The 24,039-nt window shown below is 43.7% G+C and overlaps 1 protein-coding gene across 3 annotated transcripts in view; it reads right to left on the bottom strand.

Annotated features, from left to right (window-relative positions):
- Positions 1-24,039, bottom strand: part of TMEM233 (transmembrane protein 233) — a 74,601-nt gene that overhangs the window by 3,349 nt on the left and 47,213 nt on the right. Inside the window, exon 1 of one of the 3 annotated variants that reach the window (XR_008846188.1) lies at positions 17,738-17,837. The exons of 1 other annotated variant lie outside the window; for it this stretch is intronic. The gene's annotated coding sequence lies outside the window, so the exon portion shown is untranslated. Of the gene's footprint in view, positions 1-11,342; positions 11,519-17,737; positions 17,838-24,039 lie in introns of those variants that run through there. One more of the 3 variants, XR_008846187.1, reaches the window with a different exon arrangement.

Raw genomic sequence — 24,039 nt, 5'->3', positions numbered from 1 at the left:
TTCTACACAGTTCCTATTCTCTTTTTTCTTTATAGTATGCCTTTTATATACATCCCTGGCTCTTAATTTTGATCTTTTCATCATTCCTAACTTTCATTTAGTTTTTTACCTTTTATTGCGCATCTCTGTTTCATCTGCGTCATCGCTGCCATTTTCAGCACGGGACCCGTCCTCTGCGTCTTTCCCGGTGTCTGTTAATCTTCTCTCGCGTCTCGAGCTCTGCTCATTCTCGCGAGATCTCTTGACAGCGAGGTCATCTCCTGTCAAGCGTTCCCGGGCTTTCGGCATTCACCTCACAGCTGCCGAAGCCCGAGGACGCGCCTGTTTTTCTGAGCATCCAATTATATCCTTATACGTCAATATCTCTGTACCCTCCCAAAAACCTCCCAAAATCTCTTAGATTATCCTCTGCAGCCACCTTGTGGCTGTTTTAATCATTACATTTTGATATTTTTATAGTTTTTAAAAATCCTATTACCCATATTGATATACCTAATGTTAATATATTGTATATTTATTAATTCATGAATTTATTATAATTAACTTATCAATATACTTAATTACTATATATTTAATTTACTTATTACCTCATAATTGATTAATTAATTTATTTTTATTGCATTAGATATTTTAGATACTTCTACTTATATTAAATTCTCCTTAATTGCTTTATATACAGTATAATTGCCTTGTATACAGTATATACATATACATTATATTACATCTCTATATTTTCATTATGTCCCAAGACAATAGTCAAGTTTCATCTGATAAGGTTAATCCTGACGCTCTACAGTCCATGGTAGATGCCTCAGTGTCTAAATCCATACAAAATGCAGTTCTTACTCTGCAAGAATCTTTTGAGAAATCACTATCCAATGTGATGGCTCGCTCTGGCACAATTACAGGGGTGTTACCTCCTATAACCCCATCGGATCAATATTGGTCCCCTGCCGAATCGGTTTCTCATCTGGCAAAAGGTCTTAAGGGTCCTGGTAAAGCAAAATCAAAAAAGCGCCATATCCCAGGCAATGTACCATACACCTCCAAAAGTGTGAAACACACATCAGAAACTTGCCATGAGACCAATATCACCCAACATATGGGTTCTAAACCAGACGTCCCTATTAGTGGTTCTAAGAAACCAATTTCCTCACCCTCTGCCCAAGAGGAAGTCCAACCTATCAGGGCCACGACTTCCACTTTTAGAGCGAAGCCAGACTCCTACCGAGTTGTCTCATCTGAGGAATCTGAGGATTCTGACATACATGAGGTTGATGAAATTTTGTATGTCTCGGAGGAAAGTGAGTCAGATCACGAGGACCCTGCTATGCAGGAAGACACTCCAGTGAACTTACCTGGGGATTCATATTTTGATCCCACTCTGATATGCCATCCACGATCTGGGGAGTGGCTTCCCAATCAAAGGATTGCGGAATTTTTAGCTCTTCGAGCTAATAAAGCTTTGGACCGTCCATCCCGTAGCAAGCTAAAGGCGGAATGCCCTCGCCCCTCTCTACCTAATAACGCTTCTGCTACTCCGGAATTGGACCCTCTATTAGCCAAATTCTTGTTTAAAACGGGTAAAAACCCGAAAAAAGGAGTGGACCGTAGTTTTAAGTCCTGTCAGGACAAATTGATGGACCTTCTTGGCCCACTCTCCAAGATTATGGATATGGCTGATGAAGCATCCAATTCTAATACTAATGTTGATACTGAGACCCTTAAAGGTTGGATTCAGCGGGCCATTTGTATATTCGGCAACGCTAACTCTGCTCTCTCCACTGAGAGAAAGAGATCGATACTCATGAAAATTGACCCACAACTTACCAATCTAGCCACTGCCGAACCGGTCAACCCCACAAACGGCATGCTTTTCGGGGAAGATTTCATCAGAGAGCTTAACAAATATGTTGGGCTCTTCTCTTCTCTTAATAAAGCTCAAGTATCGATGAAGAAAGTATTCTCTAGTAGAATTTTTGGGAGGGCCGGAAAAGGCCGGGGCCGATTTTCCGGCCGGTCCTCCCACTATAGAAATTATAGAGGCCCCTACTCTCAACCGCCCACACAATTCACAGCTCCACCTACCACTCCATCCCCATTTTTCCCCTACAGGTCCAGACCTTGGCGTTCCAGAGGCCAAAGAGGCTATCCCCGCTCCAGACCTCCCACAGGTAAGCCTACCCCTATATTCTTCCCAACATATCCCATTAGGGGGAAGACTCCTTCATTTTTTCCACAATTGGACTATGATTACGTCCGACTCTTGGATACTAAATACGGTCATGGGTTACCAAATAGAATTTGTCATACCTCCTGTCCAAACACATTTACCTCACCCAATCCAATTTTCCCTATTGGACAAAAAACTCATAGACCAAGAAGTCCAAGAGTTGGCTTCCAAAAGAGCAATTATATCTGTACCCCCAAATTCCATGGGATTCCTAAGCAACCTCTTTCTGGTAAAAAAGAAAGACGGAGGTCACAGACCTGTGATCAATTTACGTCTTTTAAACAATCTGGTTGTTTATCGTCACTTCAAGATGGAGGGCATCCATCTTCTAAGAGACATTCTTCTGAAGAACGATTGGTTAGTGAAGATAGATCTAAAAGACGCTTATTTGACTGTACCAATCCATCCATTTTCTCAACCTTTTCTTCGTTTCCTTTGGAACGATCAGACATGGCAATTTACTTGTCTCCCGTTCGGTCTTTCATCAGCCCCGTGGTGTTTCACAAAACTACTGAAACCAGTAGTTGCCTCTCTAAGAAGTCGTGGTGTTCGTCTTATTATTTATCTAGACGACATCCTCCTTATGGCCCAAACAAAAGAGTCACTTTTGCTCCACATGAACTGGACATTACACCTCCTAACTCATCTAGGATTTCTCATCAATCACAAAAAATCCATCCTGATCCCATCTCAACATTTGGAATTTTTGGGTTTCATGATAGATACTCAACTGACCACTTTGAGTCTCCCTCCAAGGAGATTGAAAGTTATTCGGAAAGAAATCCGACAGATTCTCCACAAAGACATCTTATCTCTGAGGACAATAGCTCGAATTGTGGGTCTCCTTTCAGCCTCCATTCAAGCCATTTTTCCTGCTCCTCTTCACTACAGAGCTCTCCAACGCCTAAAAATTCGCCACTTGAGACAAGGCCTCGGTTATTCGGACGAAGTTCCTCTGTCCTCAGAAGCCAAAGAGGAACTTCTTTGGTGGCTCACTCACATAGAATCCTGGAATGGGAAAACAATTTTCCATCCGAATCCGGACATTATCATCGAATCAGATGCGAGTCTTTCCGGATGGGGTGCTCGTTGCGGCTCCCTTTCTACAGGAGGCAAATGGTCTCCTTCAGAATCCCTGCTTCACATAAACTGTCTAGAACTTCTAGCAGGATTCTTTGCTTTAAAAAGTTTTGCAAGGAATTCCTCCCATTGTTGTATTCTTCTTCGTATGGACAACATTTCCGCTGTCCAATACATCAATCATTTGGGAGGCACAACTTCAAAAGTTCTTGCAGATCTTGTCAAAGAATTTTGGCATTTTTGTTTAGACAAGAATATTACCCTGAAAGCGGAATACCTCCCCGGAATTTCCAATTCAGTAGCGGATTGGTATTCTCGTCATCTGACGGATTCCAGCGATTGGAAACTTCATCTCCCAATCTTCCAATCGATCAATTCTCTTTGGGGTCCTTTGCACATAGATCTTTTCGCATCCCGTCTCAACACTCAACTACCTCTATTTTACAGTTGGCGACCGGACCCGGAAGCTTTGGGGGTAGACGCCTTCCTGCAATTTTGGCCTCAGAAGATTCTTTATGCCTTTCCTCCTTTCAATCTCATTCCTCGAGTTCTATTTCAAACCTCGATACAGAAATCCACTCTAGTTCTCATAACGCCACTATGGCCAACCCAGTCTTGGTTTCCCCAAATCCTTCATCTACTCTTAGATTTTCCCCGTCTTCTTCCTTCGGATCAGAATCTTCTTCTAGATCCCCAGGGGAATTTCCACCCTCTGATTCTGTCGGGACAATTACCTCTAGTCGCTTGGTTGATTTCGGGTCACCAAGATCTAACCTCCAACTTTCAAAATCAGCTCAGGACATCTTATCTGATGCATGGGCCCCAGGTACCAGATCTGCTTACAGATCAGCCTGGAAACTTTGGTCTAATTGGTGCGATAGAAGACATTTGGATCCCTTACAAACATCTATATACCACATTTTAAATTTCTTATCTGCCTCTTTTGATGCTGGTAAAGCGTACAGAACTATTAATCTTTATCGCTCCGCTATTTCCTCTAAACATGTACCTGTCGACTCCATTCCTATTGGTAGACATCCTTTGGTCTGCCAACTGCTTAAAGGAATTCGTTTCCGCAGACCACCGTTACCAAAATACACTTCCACATGGGACGTGAATCTAGTTCTCAATATGTTCATTTCATGGGATGATAACGATTCCCTCTCTTTAAAATTTCTTTCCTTCAAACTCACTACACTTCTGTGCCTTATCTCGGTGAAACGGGTCTCCGATGTGAAATCTCTTGACATTTCTCATAGACAATTTACTCCTCAAGGTGTTATTTTTTCAATTTATCGCCGTACAAAAACTAACCTTCAATCGGTTTTCTACCCATCTTTTCCGCATCACGAAAAACTCTGTGTGGTTCGTTGCCTCAGATCTTATGAGCAAAAAACTGAATCTCTTAGGAATCCTTCCCATTCCCAATTACTAGTTTCCTTTTGCAAACCTCATGCACCTGTATCATCTCCTACTCTGGCCCGATGGATTAAACAAACTTTACAACTTGCTGGTATTGACACTTCAAAATTTACTGCCCACTCTACTAGAAGTGCTGTTTCCACTAGACTTTTCCAATCTGGGGCCTCTCTATCAGATTTACTTAAAGCTGCCAACTGGTCTTCTGATTCCACTTTTAAAACCTTCTACTTTAGACCTGAATCACATGTTTCCATGTTAATGTTGTAATCTAATGTATTTTTCTTCTTTTATTTTTATTTAGAAGTTTATAATATTTATCATAGCTTTGAACTAGCATAATACGAAGCGTTTTGTTTTGCCTTAAAATTGAGAATTTTCCTATCCTGGGTGACGGAAAATTTGGATTTTAATAAAAACAAAACGCGAGTATTATCCCTCCCGGAACCCATCCCTGTAATTGTATTTTTTCTTTCTTTCAGTTCAACAATGATTGCTACATCTTCTCCTGTTGCACTGTTTTTCATCGATGGAGTTCCTTATTGCATTCCAATTCAACTCTGTTTTCCTGTTCTACGATTGCCTGTTGCTGATTGTTCCTGTTTTTTCCGACATCTACTTCGCAAAGAAGAAGGAAGTTTTCTATATGGCAGTTACTGATATCATCTATACTATGTTCTGATTGGATGATGACATGAACAGCATTCTAGGTTGCATCCTAGATATCATACGTTTATTTACACTTTATATATAAAAAATTTCTTTAATACATCTACTACTTATATGCTGCTGAGTTTTAGTAAAGAAGTTTAAAAGCATAATACTCGCGTTTTGTTTTTATTAAAATCCAAATTTTCCGTCACCCAGGATAGGAAAATTCTCAATTTAAATTGTTGATTAATTGGGGCAAATTCTTAAAAAGCAGAGCATCAACATTGTTTGTAGGTTCATTTAGGGGCTATTCACACGTACAGTATTCTGCGCAGATTTGATGCGCAGGATTTCAAACTGTGTTCAGTTTACATTGAAATCTGCAGCACAAAATCCTGCGCATCAAATCTGCACAGAATACTGTACGTGTGAATAGACCATTGAAGTCAACATTAGCCAGAGGCTTTTGTTTTATTAACAGAGACCTATGAAAAAGTCTTAATGGTTGTGTTCTACAGATTGTCCAAATAGCACCACCTCGAATCTGCTAAAACTATCAAGCTTCTGTGCCTTAAATAAAATATTTAACTATTAAGCCAGTTCCCCACTAAATACTGCATAAAGAACTAATTATAATGGTTCCGCTCTATAGACTATTTAGTTGTTCAAGGAATATCGCCTAATAGAGTGTACTACAACCATCAAGCTTCTGTGTTTTAAATGAGATCTGTATCTATCTTGCTGCACCAATATTATGTGAAGAAAGTAAAAGTAAAGTTCCACTGTTTAACCCACTCACTTCTTTACAGGGGACCAGTTGAACACCACATGATAGGACACTTATTTATTTGTAAAATGCAAAAAGAGGGGTGATTGAAAATGTTATTAGGAGAGGTGGTTTCATATATATCCCTTCCTCATATCCCCACCTAATGTGGGGGAACTACAACCTAATGTGGTGGGAACTATACTGCCAACCTAATGTGGGGGGAACTATACTGCCAGCCTAATGTGGGGGAACTATACTGACAACCTAATGTGGGGGAACTATACTGCACCTAATGTGGGGGAACTATACTGCACCTAATGTGGGGAACTATACTGCCAACCTAATGTGGGGGAACTGTACTGCACCTAATGTTGGGAACTATACTGCACCTAATGTGGGGGAACTATACTGCACCTAATGTGGGGAACTATACTGCACCTAATGTGAGGAACTATACTGCCAACCTAATGTGGGGAACTATACTGCCAACCTAATGTGAGGGAACTATACTGCCAACCTAATGTGGGGAACTATACTGCATCTAATATGGTGAACTATACTGCACCTAATGTGGGGGAACTATACTGCACCTAATGTGGGGACTATACTGCACCTAATGTGGGGGAACTATACTTCACCTAATGTGGGGGAACTATACTGCCAGCCTAATGTGGGGGAACTATACTGACAACCTAATGTGGGGGAACTATACTGCACCTAATGTGGGGGAACTGTACTGCACCTAATGTTGGGAACTATACTGCCAACCTAATGTGGGGGAACTGTACTGCACCTAATGTTGGGAACTATACTGCACCTAATGTGGGGGAACTATACTGCACCTAATGTGGGGAACTATACTGAACCTAATGTGAGGAACTATACTGCCAACCTAATGTGGGGAACTACACTGCCAACCTAATGTGAGGGAACTATACTGCCAACCTAATGTGGAGAACTATACTGCACCTAATGTGGTGAACTATACTGCACCTAATGTGGGGGAACTATACTGCACCTAATGTGGGGAACTATGCTGCCAACCTAATGTGGGGACTATACTGCACCTAATGTGGGGAACTATACTGCACCTAATGTGGGGGAACTATACTACGCCTAATGTGGGGGAACTATACTGGACCTAATGTGGGGGAACTATACTGCACCTAATGTGGGGTAACTATACTGCCAACCAAATGTGGGGGGAACTATACTGCCAACCTAATGTGGGGGAAACTATACTGCCAACCTAATGTGGGGGAACTACAACCTAATGTGGTGGGATCTATACTGCCAACCTAATGTAGGGGGAACTATACTGCCAGCCTAATGTGGGGGAACTATACTGCCAACCTAATGTGGGGGGAACTGTGCTGCGTACTTACGTACTTAAAGGGGTAGTCCACTATTAAGATATATAAGTGTGCATAGGAATTTGTTCATATTTTTTTTTTTTTTTTTTTTTTTACTATAGTCCGGCCCTCCAATGGTCTGAGGGACAGTGAACTGGCCCCCTGTTTAAAAAGTTTGAGGACCCCTGATCTAGGTCAGGTGCATCGGCACCCGTGGCTGTGTTTGGCAGGCTGCCTCTCCAATAAGTGCATGTCTTTATACCGTGATGCCTCATCAATACAGTATTTCCACATTTTCATCAAAAAAGAGATGAGTGCTCTGTTTTTTAGTTCTATGAAATGCAGTAATACACACAGTGATGTCACAGTACAGAGCTAATATACATGGTGATTTCACAGTACAGGGATGATACACACAGTAATGTCACAGTACATGGGACAATACAAAAGAGGTGGGGATGTTGCTATAGAAATTTAAAATCTTTGTCTGGCAGATTCTGCAGAGACAAATCTTGACCAGGAGAAGTCATCATGACTGTCTGAAACGGATAGAAAAGAAACGGAATGAATGACTGATCAGAGACGACATGACCTATCGGTTACCAAGTGTAACTGTAATCACTTATATGATATACAGAGCCTGTGTATAGCTGGTATCTACCTCTATATGGTCACTGTATGTGGGAATATTGGTCTTTGTTTAGTGGATATTATACAGTAACAGTATTGTGTTGGTCAGTCATTCATCACTTGCAATCGTAGTGGTGGTCATGGTAGTGGTGGTCATTGTTACTTGTTTGTAAAACATACAACTAGCAGTGTGCACCTGTACATGTATTTTATTTTGTCTGAAGGTGCTGACCATTTTTCTTTTTTTTTTTGTACTGGTATTATAGGTAATATTTGTCTCAGTATACAGGATTTGGTCAGTAACAGTATGAAGGTAATATGTATGTTGATAATATTCCTTCTTGTATACTGTTATAATTGGTGATCATGGTCTTTGTGTCCTGGACAGAATTTGTCATGAGGGCCACAGAATACTAGTTACGCCTTTAATCTTTTAACTGCTCCGCCGCCATGTGAGATTGGGGCTCTGGTGACCATCTGACAGCCATTAGGATCACCGTGGGAGGTCTGCAGAAAAAGATGTGGGGCCTCATTTTTGAGTTTCGCCTAAGGCCTCACAAAGTCTAGAGCCGCCTCTGTTTTATTTGACATATAAGTAATATGTGTACCAAATATTATCAAAACATCTTCAGCCTTTTGGAAAGTTACAGGTAACATATATTTCCCATGGACTTGTATGGGACTTTAAAGGGGTACTCCGCCCCTAGACATCTTATCCCCTGTCCAAAGGATAGGGGATAAGATGTCTGATCGCGGTGGGTTCAGCCGCTAGCGACACCTGTGATCTCTCCTGCAGCACCCCCATTTCTCAGCTGCATAGAGCGAGGATTGCTCTGTGGCTGATGACAGGTGATGCCGAGGACGGAGTATCATGACTTCACAGCCCCGCCCCCTTAAGATGTCCTGCCCCGCTCCCTCAATGCAAGGGGGAAGGGCATCAAGTCACGGTTGGAGCAGTGATGTCACAATACTCCGTCCCCTGTATTGCCCGTCATTAGCCACAGAGCCATCCTCGCTCTGTGCAGCTGAGAAAAGGGGGTGCTGCAGGAGAGATCACAGGGGTCCCCAGCGACTGGACCCCTGTGATAAGACATCTTATCCCCTATCCTTTTGATAGGGGATAAGATGTCTAGGGTCGGAGTACCCCTTTAACCCCTTAAGGACCAAGCATTTTTCTGTTTTTACACTTTTGTCTTTTCCTCCTTACCTTTTAAAAATCATAACCCTTTCAATTTTGCACCTAAAAATCCTTATTTTTTGTGCCACCAATTCTACTTTGTAATGACATTAGTCATTTTACACAAAAATGTATGGCGAAACGGAAAAAAAAATCATTGTGAGACAAAATTGAAGAAAAAACACCATTTTGTAAATTTTGGGGGTTTCTGTTTCTACGCTGTACATTTTTCGGTAAAAATTACACTTCAACTTTATTCTGTAGGTCCATACAATTAAAATGATACCCTACTTATATAGGTTTGATTTCGTCGTACTTCTGGAAAAAATCATAACTACATGCATGAAAATGTATACTTTTAAAATTGTCCTCTTCTGACCCCTATAACTTTTTTATTTTTCCGCTTACAGGGTGGTTTGAGGGCTAATTTTTTGCGCCGTGATCTGAAGTTTTAATTGGTACCATTTGGGAAAAGGGGGGTGATTTAAACTTTTAATAAGGAAGGGGTTAATGTGTGTGTTTTTAAACTTTTTTTAAACTTTTTTTTTTTTTTACACTTTTAGTCCCCTTAGGGAACTTTTAGGAGGAATCATTAGATTCCTCATACAGATCATTGTGGTTTCATAAAACCACAATGATCTGTGTGCTCTGCGCTCGATTGATAAAGCCTGGCCCTGCCAGGCTGTATTATTCAGAGCCCCGGGGCCGCCGCCGCAGCAGGAGAGGTAAGCCCTCAGGCTACCTCAGTAGTGGATCGCCCCCCGCCCCACCAGGGACGGGATACAGGCACCTTTAGACGCCGCTGTCAACTTTGACAGCGGCGATCTAAAGGGTTAATAGCCGGCAGCGGCGAACGCCGCATGTCGGCTATTAACGCCGGCCCCCAGCTACAAGAATCAGCTGAGGGCCGGCTGTTATGACGTGGGCTTGAGTCGGGAGCCCGCGTCATACCCTGGTAACGGCCATTGGAAGAGCATAGACGTCCATGGTCGTTATCAGGTTAAACAAAAACCCGACCCTTGCAAATGGGGGTGGGTCTGGGTTAATTAACCTATCCTACATGTTTTTTTTTTTTTTATAGGGACTATTATAGGGGACTATTATATGCAATCTCCCAATTGCATGAACTATTGTGAACTATAAATGACACATACCATGGGAATAATCATGTTAGAAATAGGAGAGAACCAACGTGGTCGACAAAAACAGTCAGGGATGCAACAAATAATAAAAACAAAGCATTCAGACTACTAAAACAAGAAAGTAGTAAGGAGACATTAAAACATTATAGGGAGAAGAATAAATTGTTTAAAAAAAATAAAAAAATAAAAAAGCAAAAATTGCAACAGAGAGAATGATTTCACCAGTAATTAAAAATATTCTATAAGCGCATAAATAAAATATGTCTGCAGATGGGTCCTCTTTTCTCCTGAAGATATTTTCTGGCTTAGCATTACATCCCAATCAGTTCCTAAAACTCTGTAACTGGAGTGAAAACTGATGTTTAGGGAATGCTATCTGAGAAGGTGATTCTTCCCAAAATGCCCAGTCTAGTGCTAATGGCCTTTGAAGCTCCACACACCAGCAAAAGTGTCTCCATCAGGAGAAATATACAAAAAAAAAAATAATAATAATAATAAAAAAAATATATATATATGGTGAGCCACGGGGGTGCGATGTAGGGGCAGATGGTGTTGCCCAGGGGTAGATGGTGTTAACCCCTTAGTGTTTGTGATGTCAGGGCGTGGTTTGCCTATGTAACCACCCGAAGGTAATCCTGTTACGCCTAGGTTAGGCAGGGGTAAATAATAGTCCAAGGCCAGGTTAAGGTTAATGGTAGCTTTTACTGAGGTTGAACAGGTATAAACAGTCTTTACAGGGCAGTAAGGTTCCCAGAGACGTGACCAGTAACACGAGGGACCTCGCAGCTTGCTGAGACTTGCAGTGATTTGACAGACTTTAGCGCAGCCACGCTGACTATAACTGACTTGACTGAAGATAGTGACAGCAGACAAAGATGATTTGACTTACAGATCTGTGGCTGCAATTTAGGCTTGAGGCCTACAGATGTACTGGACACTGGGTCTGAGACATCTGTACTGGACTCGACCTCAGCAGAAAGTGAAACACAAGACAGAGATTGTAGTACCTCCCGCTCTTATAAAGGGGGGCTGAGCAAGGAGCCCATAGGCTAGCTGCAGGCCATCTAGTCACTTGGTGCTCTCTGGGTGACAAAACATATGACTTGAACATGTGACAACCCTTATCATGTGACTAACAATCATGTGACCATATCAAAGGTCCTTTACCCTTAGTATATAACTTATACACATTATGGGGGAACACTGCAGGTGAGCCCTGAGGACTTACAAGGACACAACCAGACAGGACTGTAGGAACATATCCAGAACTGGGACTCATAAGTTTACAAAACACATTAACTGTTTTGATGTCATTTTCAGTGTACATCAGCCATAGTGGTAACAAGTTAATATTTAAGTAGTTAATTTGTTTTCCCTTAGTCTGTCAGCAGCACAATGATGGGGTAAATCTCTGCCCCTGTGAGCTGCAGGACCTGGGAATTTTTAATAGTAAACACCCCCCAGGGCATAAAACACCCCTCACACAGAGGTACTATGATTTATATATAGCAAAGAAAAAGATTTACAGAAAAGGGAGGGAACCTTGTGCTGCTGACAGACTAAGGGAAAACAAATTAACTACTTAAATTTTAACTTCCCTGTCGTCTGAGCAGCAACACAGTGATGGGGATTTACATCGCATAATAAAGGGTGGGAGAATAAATAATAGATCTGACAAAAAGATACATTATCCATTTTTAAAATGTTTAAAGAAAGTTAAGGGAGTGCTCCATGAGGCACTCTGACATATATGGTCTAGAGGTACCGTGCCTCGCTCAGAATTAGAGGTAGATAAGGCTCTGGTTGAATGTGCTGTAAATTCAAGAGGCTCCATATTGGCCACATAGTAGGCATCCTGGATACAATTGCAGATCCAATGTGCTATAGTGGGCTTGGAGGATTTCTTACCCCTTTTTGAGCCATGGTACAGAATGAACAGGTTTTCATATGTGGTAGCTGGGGGGGGGGGGGGGGGGGGGTGCAGGGTGAATAGGGTATAGCTGTGCAGTGATGAAAGGGTGTAGCATTAACCCTTAACTGTCGTGATGCCATGGTGCAGGTTCCTCTGCATATATATATCCTACCGCCACCCGTCCCAGGAACGATAGGGAGGAATAAAGGATTGTCCACAATCAGAATTGTAGTAACTGGGAATAACTTTACTGCAGATTTTATGCAGGATGCAATCAGCAAAGAGTCCATACAAAAGGACCGGACTTTAGGCTCCTCACAGGTTGGTTGGTACTTTGTAGGGAATAAGCTTTGAGGCTTGCTTTACGCTGTTCCACTGAATTTAGGGGTTTGATTTAGGTTCAGTAGTCACGTAGAATTAGCTGAATTGGAGTTAGGTAGAATCACGGTTATCAAGAAGTTGAGATAGGCTTCAGGCCTAATTAGTCTTGTAGATTTGCACAGAGCTCCGCTCGCTATCATATCCCGTGGAAAAGAGGAAAGAGAGCGATAATTGGGTAACAGCGCCCTTATATCTGAAGGGGCAGGCTCAAAGCTTATTGGTTCCCCAAACCTGTCAGTCCTATCATCAAAGGATTGTGGTACATCACATGACAAAATCACATGACCTGAAAGGTCCTTAATTTTAGCATAACACATTTACTATAGATCACATGACCTAAGGTCCTGTAAGTAACCTTTATATTATTAATTGTATTAAATATATACAATAAATGACATTTTGTGGAGGTGACTAAGGGTTATCCCACTGAGAGAATCCTAACAGCATGAAGGAACTCTGACTATGGGGACTTACGACACAAGGTACAGGACCATGTCCAGAACCGGGTCTAGAGATGTTTAAGAACCAGACCTAAGTCACATGTAGAAACAGGCTTGATAACTCTAGGACATAGCCTAGTGATGGCTTTAACAAAACGTTTGACTTCAGGAATCTGGAACAACCTTTTTCACAGAAAGGCAGACATTGCAGCAATCTGTACTTTTAGAGGAATAGGAGATAATCCTCGGTCAAAGCCATCCTGCAAAAATTGAGTAGTTGTGGGAGCAGTAACATCAGCCTGCTTGGCAGAACACCATTTGAAAAAGATGTTTCTGATTGTGGTGTATAGCTTATTGGTAGCTTAACTCCTAGAGTGAGATATCGTATCCAATATGCGGTCAGAAAAGTCCTTGGCTTTTCATATGGACCTGTCAACCTCCAAGGCGTCAGGTTTAGAGACGCCAGGTTGTGGCAAAGCTGAGTGCCCTGAGACACCAGGTTCTGCCTCAGAGGAAGTTTCCAGAACACACCTTGGCTCATTATCATGAGCTGAGAGAACCAAGACCTCTTGGGCCAAAACAGGATTACCGCTATCACTGAGGCCTGATCCTGTTTGACTTTCATTAAAGGAGTAGTCCAGTCCTGAAAAACCTATCCCCTAAGGATAGGCAGGGCTGCCATCAGAAATTTTGGGGCCCCTTACACAGCTTGTAGTCTGACAACCCCCCCCCCCCCCCTCCTCTCCCTGCGGCACACTCTGGATTTTATCTTAGTATCGGGCTTAGAAACATAAAATAATATCGCCACTCCATATTAGTTCTAGAGTGACTAAATAATACCACCATACTGTAAGGAAAAACCCACTATACGCAGACCTGTATCACTAACAACACCACAATACAAGGGACATATAATTCCGCCACACTATGACCACTGACTAACACCGCTATATTGTTATTGAATAAAACCACTATACAAAAGATAAATAACCACTCTATAGGAGTAGATTGGAGCTGTACACAGGTACTGCAGACCATATAAGTCATTATAGTTACATACTCACAGGGGTGTCTTTTCTGATCGTTCACTTTTCTCTTTCTTCTCCATCTGTCCTGGGTCATCATGAAGATTTATCCCGATCACAATTCGTCTTCACTGAATTTGCCAGACAAACATTTTCGGCTTCTCGCTACAGCAAAATCCTCAACTCTATACAAATCCCCTATATGTATTACACTGCCACATATAGTATTAGATCCCTCTGTGCAGCTGTATAGTATTAGACCCCAACATTGTCCTTATAGATTAGCAGGCCCAAACATTGCTGCAATAGGTTTTTATGCCCCTCACATTACCCCATACAGTGGGGATCAAAAGTTTGGGCACACCAGGTAAAAATTTGTATTAATGTGCATAAAGAAGGAAAGATGGAAAAAACTCCAAAAGGCATCAAATTACAGATTAGATGTTCTTATAATATGTCAACAAAAGTTAGATTCTATTTCCATCATTTACACTTTCAAAATAACAGAAAACAAAAAAATGACCAAGAAAAATATCAGACAGAACAGCTCGCAGGATTGTGAGAAAAACGATTCAAAACCCACGTTTGACTGCACAATCCCTCCAGAAAGATCTGGCAGACACTGGAGTTGTGGTACACTATTCCACTATAAAGAGATACATGTACAAATATGGTCTTCATGGAAGAGTCATCAGAAGAAAACCTCTTCAACGTCCTCACCACAAAAATCAGCGTTTGAACTTTGCAAATGAACATATAGACAAGCCTGATGCATTTTGGAAACAAGTTCTGTGGACCGATGAGGTTAAAATTGAACTTTTTGGCTGGAATGAGCAAAGGTTTGGAGAAGAAATGGAACAGAATTTAATGAAAAGAACCTCTGTCCAACTGTTAAGCATGGTGGTGGATCAATAATGCTTTGGGGTTATATTGCAGCCAGTGGCACAGGGAACATCTCACGAGTGGAAGGAAAAATTGATTCAATAAAATTTCAGCAAATTTTGGATGCTAACTTGATGCCATCTGTGAAAAAGCTGAAGTTAAAGGGGTACTCCGGTGCTTAGACACCAAGGGACACAACCGCTGGGGACCCCCGTGATCTTGCACCCGGCACCCCGTTTGTAATCAATCCCCGGAGCATGTTCGCTCCGGGACTGATTACCGGCGACTACAGGGCGGGCGGCATGTGACATCACACCCCCGCCCCCGTGTGATGTCATGCTCCGCCCCTCAATGCAAGCCTATGGGAGGGGGCGTGATAGCTGTCACGCCCCCTCCCGTAGGCTTGCATTGAGGGGCGGAGCGTGACATCACACGGGGGCAGGGGCGTGACGTCACACGCCGCCCGCCCTGTAGTCGCCGGTAATCAGTCCCGGAGCAAATATGCTCCGGGGACTGATTACAAACGGGGTGCCGGGTGCAAGATCACGGGGGTCCCCAGCGGCGGGACCTCCGCGATCAGGCATCTTATCCCCTATCCTTTGGATAGGGGATAAGATGTCTAAGCACCGGAGAACCCCTTTAAAGAGAGGATGGCTTCTACAAATGGATAATGATCCTAAACACACCTTGAAATCCACGGGGGATTACATCAAGAGGCGTAAACTGAAGGTTTTGCCATGGCCTTCTCAATCTTCTGACCTCTACATAATTTAAATTCTATGGATAGACCTTAAAAGAGCAGTGCGTGACAGACAGCCCAGAAATCTCAAAGAACTGGAAGACTTTTGTAAGGAAGAATGGGCAAAGATACCTCAAACAAGAATTGAAAGACTCTTGGCTGGCTACAAAAAGCGTTTACAAGCTGTGATACTTGCCAAAGGGGGCACTACAAGATATTAACTCTGCAGGGTGCCCAAACACCATTTTTTTGTTTTCTGTTATTTTGAAAGTGTAAATGATGGAAATAAAATCTTACTTTTGTTAACATATTATAAGAATGTATAATCTGTAATTTGATGCCTTTTGGAGATTTTTCCATCTTTCCTTGGCTTCTATATGCACATTAATACACATTTTTACCTGGGGTGCCCAAACTTTTGATCCCCACTGTAGTAGACAGGGTGGGCCATTTATATGGATACACCTTAATAAAATGTGAATGGTTGGTAATATTAACTTCCTGTTTGAGGCACATTAGTATATGTGAGGGGGGGGGGGGACTTTTCAAGATGAGTGGTGACCATGGTGGCCATTTTGAAGTCAGCCATTTTGAATCCAACTTTAGTTTTTTCAATAGGAAGAGGGTCATGTGACACATCAAACCTATTGGGAATTTCACAAGAAAAACAATGATGTGCTTGGTTTTAACGTAACTGTTTTCTTTCATGAGTTATTTACAAGTTTCTGACCACTTATAAAATGTGTTCAATGTGCTGCTTCTCCCACTCTTCACACACTGATAGCAACACCACAGGAGAAATGCTAGCACAGGCTTACAGTATCCGTTTCAGGTGCTGCACATCTCGTATCTTCACAGCATAGACAATTGCCTTCAGATGACCCTAAAGATAAAAGTCTATTGCATGTGTGATGTTACGCTCTGCCCCTTCAATGCAAGCCTATGGGAGGGAGTGTGACAGCTGTCACGCCCCCTCCCATAGGCTTGCATTGAGGGGGCGGGGCGTGATGTTACACGGGGCGGAGATGTGATGTCACAATGCTCCGGCCCCGTTTTTGACAGTAATCAGACCCAGAGCTAACACGCTCCAGGGTCTGATTATAACGGGGTGTGGCGTGCAAGATCACGTGGGTCCCCAGCGGCGGGACCTCCGCGATCAGGCATCTTATCCCCTATCCTTTGGATAGGGGATAAGATGTCTAAGCGCCGGAGTACCCCTTTAAGGTCAAAATGGGCTTGGTCCTTAATGCAGGTACTACAGCTCCCATATATTTTTTATCTGAGGTTTGAATACCTCTTTAGGTGTGCAGCCAACACTGTACAATTTTTACCAATACTACAAGATTATTGGTCAAAATAAGAAGAAGGCTCCAAATTTTATGTGGTGCTCCTGTAGTTTTTATCAGTATTACCATAAATACCCAAGTATAAGCCGACCCGAATAAGCCGGCCACTAATTTTACCCCATAAACCCAGAAAAAAAAAAAAAAAAAAAAAAAAAAAAAAAGTTATTGACTCAACTATAAGCCTAGGGTGGGAAATACATCATCCCCCCATGTAATCATCCAGACACCCGTCATCATCCCCCTCTTCATCATCACCGCCTGTCAATCCCTTAGGCTGTCCAGGCATGCTGGGAGTTGTAGTTTTGAAGGTTGAAGACCACTGCGCCCTTCGTCATCATCCCCCCCTTCATCATCACCACCTGTCAATCCCTTCATCAGTGGTCTTCAACCTGCGGACCTCCAGATGTTGCAAAACTACAATTCCCAGCATGCCCGGACAGCCATAGGCTGTCCAGGCATGCTGGGTGTTGTAGTTTTTAAACCTCTGGAGGTCCGCAGGTTGAAGACCACTGCGGCCTTCGTCATCATCCAGCCCCCCCCTCTTTTGTTTTGTACTCACCTCCCCTCGGCGGTCCGGGCCATCTATGCTGCAGGGACCGTCCGGTGGGGATGGTTAGTTGTTGCGGGCTTTCCATTTTCACCGGGGGGGCCACTTATCTGTGCTTCGGGGCCGGACTAGTGCGTTGCCTTGACGACGACGCACAGGGACGTTGCGCATGAACGTCCCTGTGCGTCGTCGTCAAGGCAACGTCACTACTTCGAGGCTGGGCCCGAAGCACGGAGAAGAGGCCCCCCCCGGTGAAAATGGACAGCTGTCTGGGCTTGCTGGGAGTTGTAGTTTTGCAACATCTGGAGGTCCGCACATTGAAGACCACTGATGAAGGGATTGACAGGCGGAGAGTTCACTCGAGTATAAGCCAAGGGGGGCGTTTTCAGCACAAAAAATCGTGCTGGAAAACTCGGCTTATACTCGAGTATATACGGTATTTCGGGTATGTTGTGCTTTTTGATTGGTATTTATTAATTAGTTTGTGGGATGTGATCATTTTGGCATTTGCTATTTTTTTTATTTATGGCATTCACTGTGGAGGAATCCAAAACATTATGTTTTGATAGTTTGGTAATAACTTACAGCAAGATCACATAACACACTAGGTGTCTTCGTTGCTATTGACTGCAATATCTAGAAGGTAAATGAACAGCAATTAAATAATCACGGATGCCAGTCAACAGCCACCAAACTTTCCCACCAAACCTATGACATACATACATGGGTCAGAAAGTGTTTAACCATCTTGATTGCCCTATACCACAAGATCTCACATTAACCCCCTTTATTGCCTTAGACCACCAGGTATAATGATTTATTAATCCCTTCATTGCACTAGATTACCAGTGATCCTTATATATAGAGATGAGCGAACTTTTGAAAAATTAGATTCGGCCGATTCACCAAAATTTCCGGAAAAATTTGTTTCGGTCCAAATTTATTTGTGGTGAATATGTATTAAAAACGGCTATTTGTGGCCCACAAAAAGCCTCAATAGGGGTGTAGAGCACTTTGCCTTGTCCTAACACGCATATTGAGTGTGCTGTTAGTGAAATAATACTGTTATTCAGTATGACATGCAGATTACAGGCATTGCTATTAGAATCACTGCTGCAGAGTGTCGATGTGGCAGCAGGGAGACCATATGGTTTCAAAATTGAAAAGAATAAAGAGATTTTTTTATTTTATTTTAATTAATTTAATTTTAACTTATTTAAATTTTTGAAGTACCCATTCTGGTGAGCATCGAGCTGGCGGTCCTCTGCCAGGCAAGATGCCACCTGTTCCAGGCCCTGCCTCTCAGTGCCCCCCTGACTATGAAAGTGTGAATGTTTCATTTAAACAGTTATGGTTCATTGTTATCGCTTCAAGCTGTTTCATTGGATTCTTGTGAAAATTCCACAGGTAATGTGACGTAGACGACCATAGGGCCTCAGTCTTGAAAAGATTACATTGATTTTTTTTTATTAAAATTTAAGATTTATATTAGATTCCCAAGTTTAATATCCCAGTGTTTACTTTGAACTAATACTGTATGACCACAAAACCCAATCTAACAAGGAGTCATATAGCGGCACAATGACAGAGCATAGAGATGGCAGCAGCATGAGGAGACCATGATCTGGCAGAATTACACAGCCTGGAATTGGCAACAGCCTGACAAGACCATAGGGCCTCACAATAATTTAGATATATTAAAATTTTAAAAGTTTAATTTAAGGTGCCAACAGCATAAGGAGACCATATGGTGGCACAATGACACAGCCTGGAGCTGGAGGCAGCATGAGTAGACAATAGGGCTTCACAATCCCTAAGATTAAAAGAGGAATTTTAAAATTGAAATTGAAGATTTTGATTTAAATTTAAGATTACACTCCCAAGTTTTAATGTCCCGGGCCCGGCGTGTGGTTAAGAAGAACCAAATCTAACAAGGAGTCACATGTTGCATGGCGGCACAATGACAGAGTCTGGAGGTGGCATCAGTATGAGGAGACCATATAGTGGCTGAATGACTGCCTGGAGTTTGTGGCAGCATGAGTAAAACATATAGTGGCTGAATGGCACAGCCTGGAGTTTGCGGCAGCATGAGGAGACCATATAGTGTATGAATGGCACAGCCTGGAGGTGGCTGAAGCATGAGGAGATCATAAAGTGGCTGACTGGCACAGCCTGGAGTTGGCTGAAGCATGAGGAGACCATATAGTGGCTGAATGGCATAGCCTGGAGTTGGCGGCAGCATGAGTAGAACATATAGTGACTGAATGGCACAGCCTGGAGGTGGTGAAGCATGAGGAGACCATATAGTGGCTGCATGGCACAGCCTGGAGTTGGTAGAAGCATGAGGAGAGGATATAGTGGCTTAATGAGACAGCCTGGAGGTGGCAGCAGCAGCATCAGGAGTCCTGAAAGTGACCCGGTGACAAAGTGGTTTGGTGGGTGGCAATACCATTACCCAGTGATGAAGGTGGGTGAAAAAAGGTCTGATGTGGAGGAATATTTGTAACTGGGGAGCAGCACCTTAAATCTTTTTGGCACTATCCATATCGGTGCAGTGTTGGTATGGCACCATGGTCAATCTACTCTGATGCATCAGGCATTGGTGGGTGGAAATCCTGGCTTATCCATGCCTAATTAATCTTCACAAAGGTCAGTCTCTCCACATTTTTCATGGACAGACAAGTTCTCCTTGGGGTGACTATGGGACACGGTGGAGGGTGAGGAGGCAGAGTCGCACACTGTCGCAGGACCAACGGCCTGAGAGCGTGGAGGCGGAAGCGGCGTGAACTGTCCAAGTTGCTGTTGTGGCTGTGCAGGAACCACATTCACCTAGTGGACCGTAAAGGACATGTATTGTCCCTGACCATAGTTACAGCTCCACACGTCGGCGCTGCCGTGCACTTTGGTACACTTTGGTAGAGTGGGGTGGTGGGTGTTAATAGCAGTACCCGGTGATGAAGATGGGTGAAAGAAGGAGAACTTGACATCAGATGTGTGGCATCAGGTGGGTGGAAGGATCCGAATAGTAGCTGAGGCAGGTAGGCAGAAGAAAACAGTCTTTTTTGTCAAAGTATTGGTGTGCACAAGTAAGGATATGCATTAGCTAAAACTTAACTTTTCTTAGGATAAAATATAACAAAAAGAAAGGTGTGCAAAAAACACCATGTGTCACCAATACCACCAAGTATTTATGCAATGCAAAGACCTCTAAAAGGTGGAAGGGAACAATGCATGGTCCATTGTAACAGGTGTGGGTAAAAACATCCCCTGTAAGGCCCTACTCTCGCACTATTAATTCCCTTATTGGCAAGTGTTACTCATCTTAAAAAGGGCGGCCCCACACAAGAACCTCTCCCTATTTCCACCTAAAAACACTTCCATTTCCCATGGTTTTGATATGGAAATAGGGAGAGGTTCCTGTGTGGAGTTGCCCATTTTAGGACGAGTAACACTTGCCAAGAAGGGAATTAATAGTGTGAGAGTAGGGCCTTACAGTAGAAGTTTTTACCCCCGCCTGTTACAATGGACCATACGTTGTTCACTTCCACCTTTTAGTGGTCTTTGCATCGCATAAATACTTGGTATTGGTGGCACATGGTGTTTTTTGCACATTTTTCCTTTTGTTAGATTAAAAAAATTATCCTAAGAAAAGTTAAGGAGGTGGTAGCATCAGGAGACCATAGAGCAGCACAATGAGAGAGCAATGAGAGAGTCTGGAGGTGGCAGCGTCAGCATGAGGAGACCATATGGTGGCACAATGACAGAGCCTGGAGGTGGTAGCATCAGCATGAGGAGACCATATGGTGGCACAATGACCGAGCATGGAGGTGGTAGCATTAACATGAGGAGACCAGAGTGCAGCACAATGAGAGAGCTTGGAGGTGGCAGCATCAGCATGAGCAGACCATATGGCGTCACAATGACAGAGCCTGGAGGTAGTAGCATTACCATTAGGAGACCATAGAGCAGCACAATGACAGAGCCTGGAGGTGGTAGCATCAGCATGAGGAGACCATAGAGCAGCACAATGACAGAGCCTGGAGGTGGAAGTAGCAGCATGAGGGCCATAACAACTGAGAGTTGAGTCTGAGGAACCCACTGACTGTTCACTGGGGGTATCGGATGTCACTTGGGATGAAGTGGATGACTGAGTGAACCGATCAATCACAGCTGCTGGGTTGCTGGTCAAGACACAACTGCTAGCTGACACCGGAAGCTCATACCTCTCGCTGAGACTTAGGCTACCAAACGCCCCTACTCTGCTGCAACCTCTGCCTGCGCCTGATGAATTTAGGCCTCTGCCACTCCTGGCACTTCTCTGCCTGACATACTTATTGCGTATATGATGGGGGTACAATATGCTTCACTACGCTTAAAACAGTATTTGTCCAGAACAGCAGCAGGTGTGTACTATTGGCTGTCCTTTCACAGTAGGCCCTTGACAGATTAACAGGTACAAAATAGTACACTACTTAGATGTAGGTAAGTAGTATGCACTTATGAGGGCAGAAAAATTTGCTACAGTACGTTTAAAAAAATGTATTTTAGTAAAACACCAACCGGTGATTACTTTTGCCTGGACTTTCACAGTATCTAGGCCCTTGAGAGTTTATCAGGTACAAAATAGTACACTACTTAGATGTAGGTATGTGGTATGCACTTATGAGGGCAGAAAAATGCGCTACAGTACATTTAATCCCTTAAGGACGCAGGACGTACTCAAACGGCCCCTTTTCCGAGTCCTTAAGGACTCAGGACGTTTGAGTACGTCCTGTCAAATCCCGGCCCCCCACCGCTAGCTGGAGGGGAGTCGGTGCCCGATGCCTGCTGAAATCGTTCAGCAGGCATCGGGGCATATCGCCCAGGGGGGGGGGTCATGATGACAATTCAGTCCAGCGATCTGCAGCAGATTCCGGGTCAATCGGGTCTCCAGTGACCCGGTGACCCGGAATTACAGGCTGTTCGGGGCCGTCTCTGACGGCCCTGAACAGCCACAGCCAGCAGGGGTGAGGTGGCACTGGTGCCACTTCAAGATCGCCCTGATTCGTTTCCCGGCTGACCAATCAGGGCGCCTGCTGCGGGTGTCACTCCCGCAACCTGCTCCGCCCCTCTTCCGGAGGACGTGAGTGGGTGCGGGACCCCGATCGCCGGCGTGATTGTTGGGATCGGGGGCCCCAGGAGCAGCGGTGGCGGCGACGACGAGGGACTGACCTGATGCGGCGTGGATCGTTGGAGGTGAGTGACAGCCTCCTACTGTTGCTTAGCAACAGCTCCCAGCATGCAAAAAGGGAATGCTGGGAGCTGTAGTTATGCAACAGCAGGAGGCAGACCACCACAACTCCCAGCATGCCCTTATGGGCATGCTGGGACTTATAGTTTTGCAACAGCTGGAGGCACATTTTTTCTATGGAAAAGTGTACCTTCAGCTGTTGTGTAACTACAACTCCCAGCTTGCACAACCAGCTAAAGTGCATGCTGGGAGTTGTAATGGTGCATCTGCTGGTTGCATAACTACAACTCCCAGCATGCCCGTTGGCTGTCGGTGACTGCTGAGAGTTGTAGTTTTGCAACAGCTGAAGGCACACTGAGTTAAGTAGCAAACCAGTGTGTCTCCAGCTGTTGCATAACTACAATCCCCAGCATCCCGATCCAAAGTAGTATGCCTCCAGCTGTTGCATAACTACAAGACCCAGCATGCCCTTCCGCTGTCAGTACATGCTGGGGGTTGTAGCTTTTGCAACGGCTGAAGGCACACTGGTTGCAAAACACTGAGTTTGTTACCAAACTCGGTGTTTCACAACCAGTGTGCCTCCAGCTGTTGCAAAACTACAACTCCCAGCATGCACTGATAGACCGCACATGCTGGGAGTTGTAGTTTTGCAACAGCTGGATGTTCCCCCCCCCCCCAATGTGAACGTACAGGGTACACTCACATGGGCGGAGGTTTACAGTAAGTATCCGGCTGCAAGTTTGAGCTGCGGCAAATTTTCTGCCGCAGCTCAAACTGCCAGCGAGAAACTACTGTGAACCCCCGCCCGTGCGACTGTACCCTAAAAACACTACACTACACTAACAAAAAATTCAATAAAAAGTAAAAAACACTACATATACACATACCCCTACACAGCCCCCATCCCCAATACAAATGAAAAACGTCTGGTACGCCACGGTTTCCAAAACGGAGCCTCCAGCTGTTGCAAAACCACTACTCCCAGTATTACCAGACAGCCACTGACTGTCCAGGCATGCTGGGAGTTTTACAACAGCTGGAGGCACCCTGTTTGGGAATCACTGGCATAGAATACCCCTATGTC

The sequence above is a fragment of the Hyla sarda genome, chromosome 1 (genome assembly GCF_029499605.1).
Source record: "Hyla sarda isolate aHylSar1 chromosome 1, aHylSar1.hap1, whole genome shotgun sequence".
In the NCBI taxonomy this organism is placed as follows: Eukaryota; Metazoa; Chordata; class Amphibia; order Anura; family Hylidae; genus Hyla; species Hyla sarda.
This window is presented reverse-complemented; position numbering and strand designations above follow the sequence as displayed.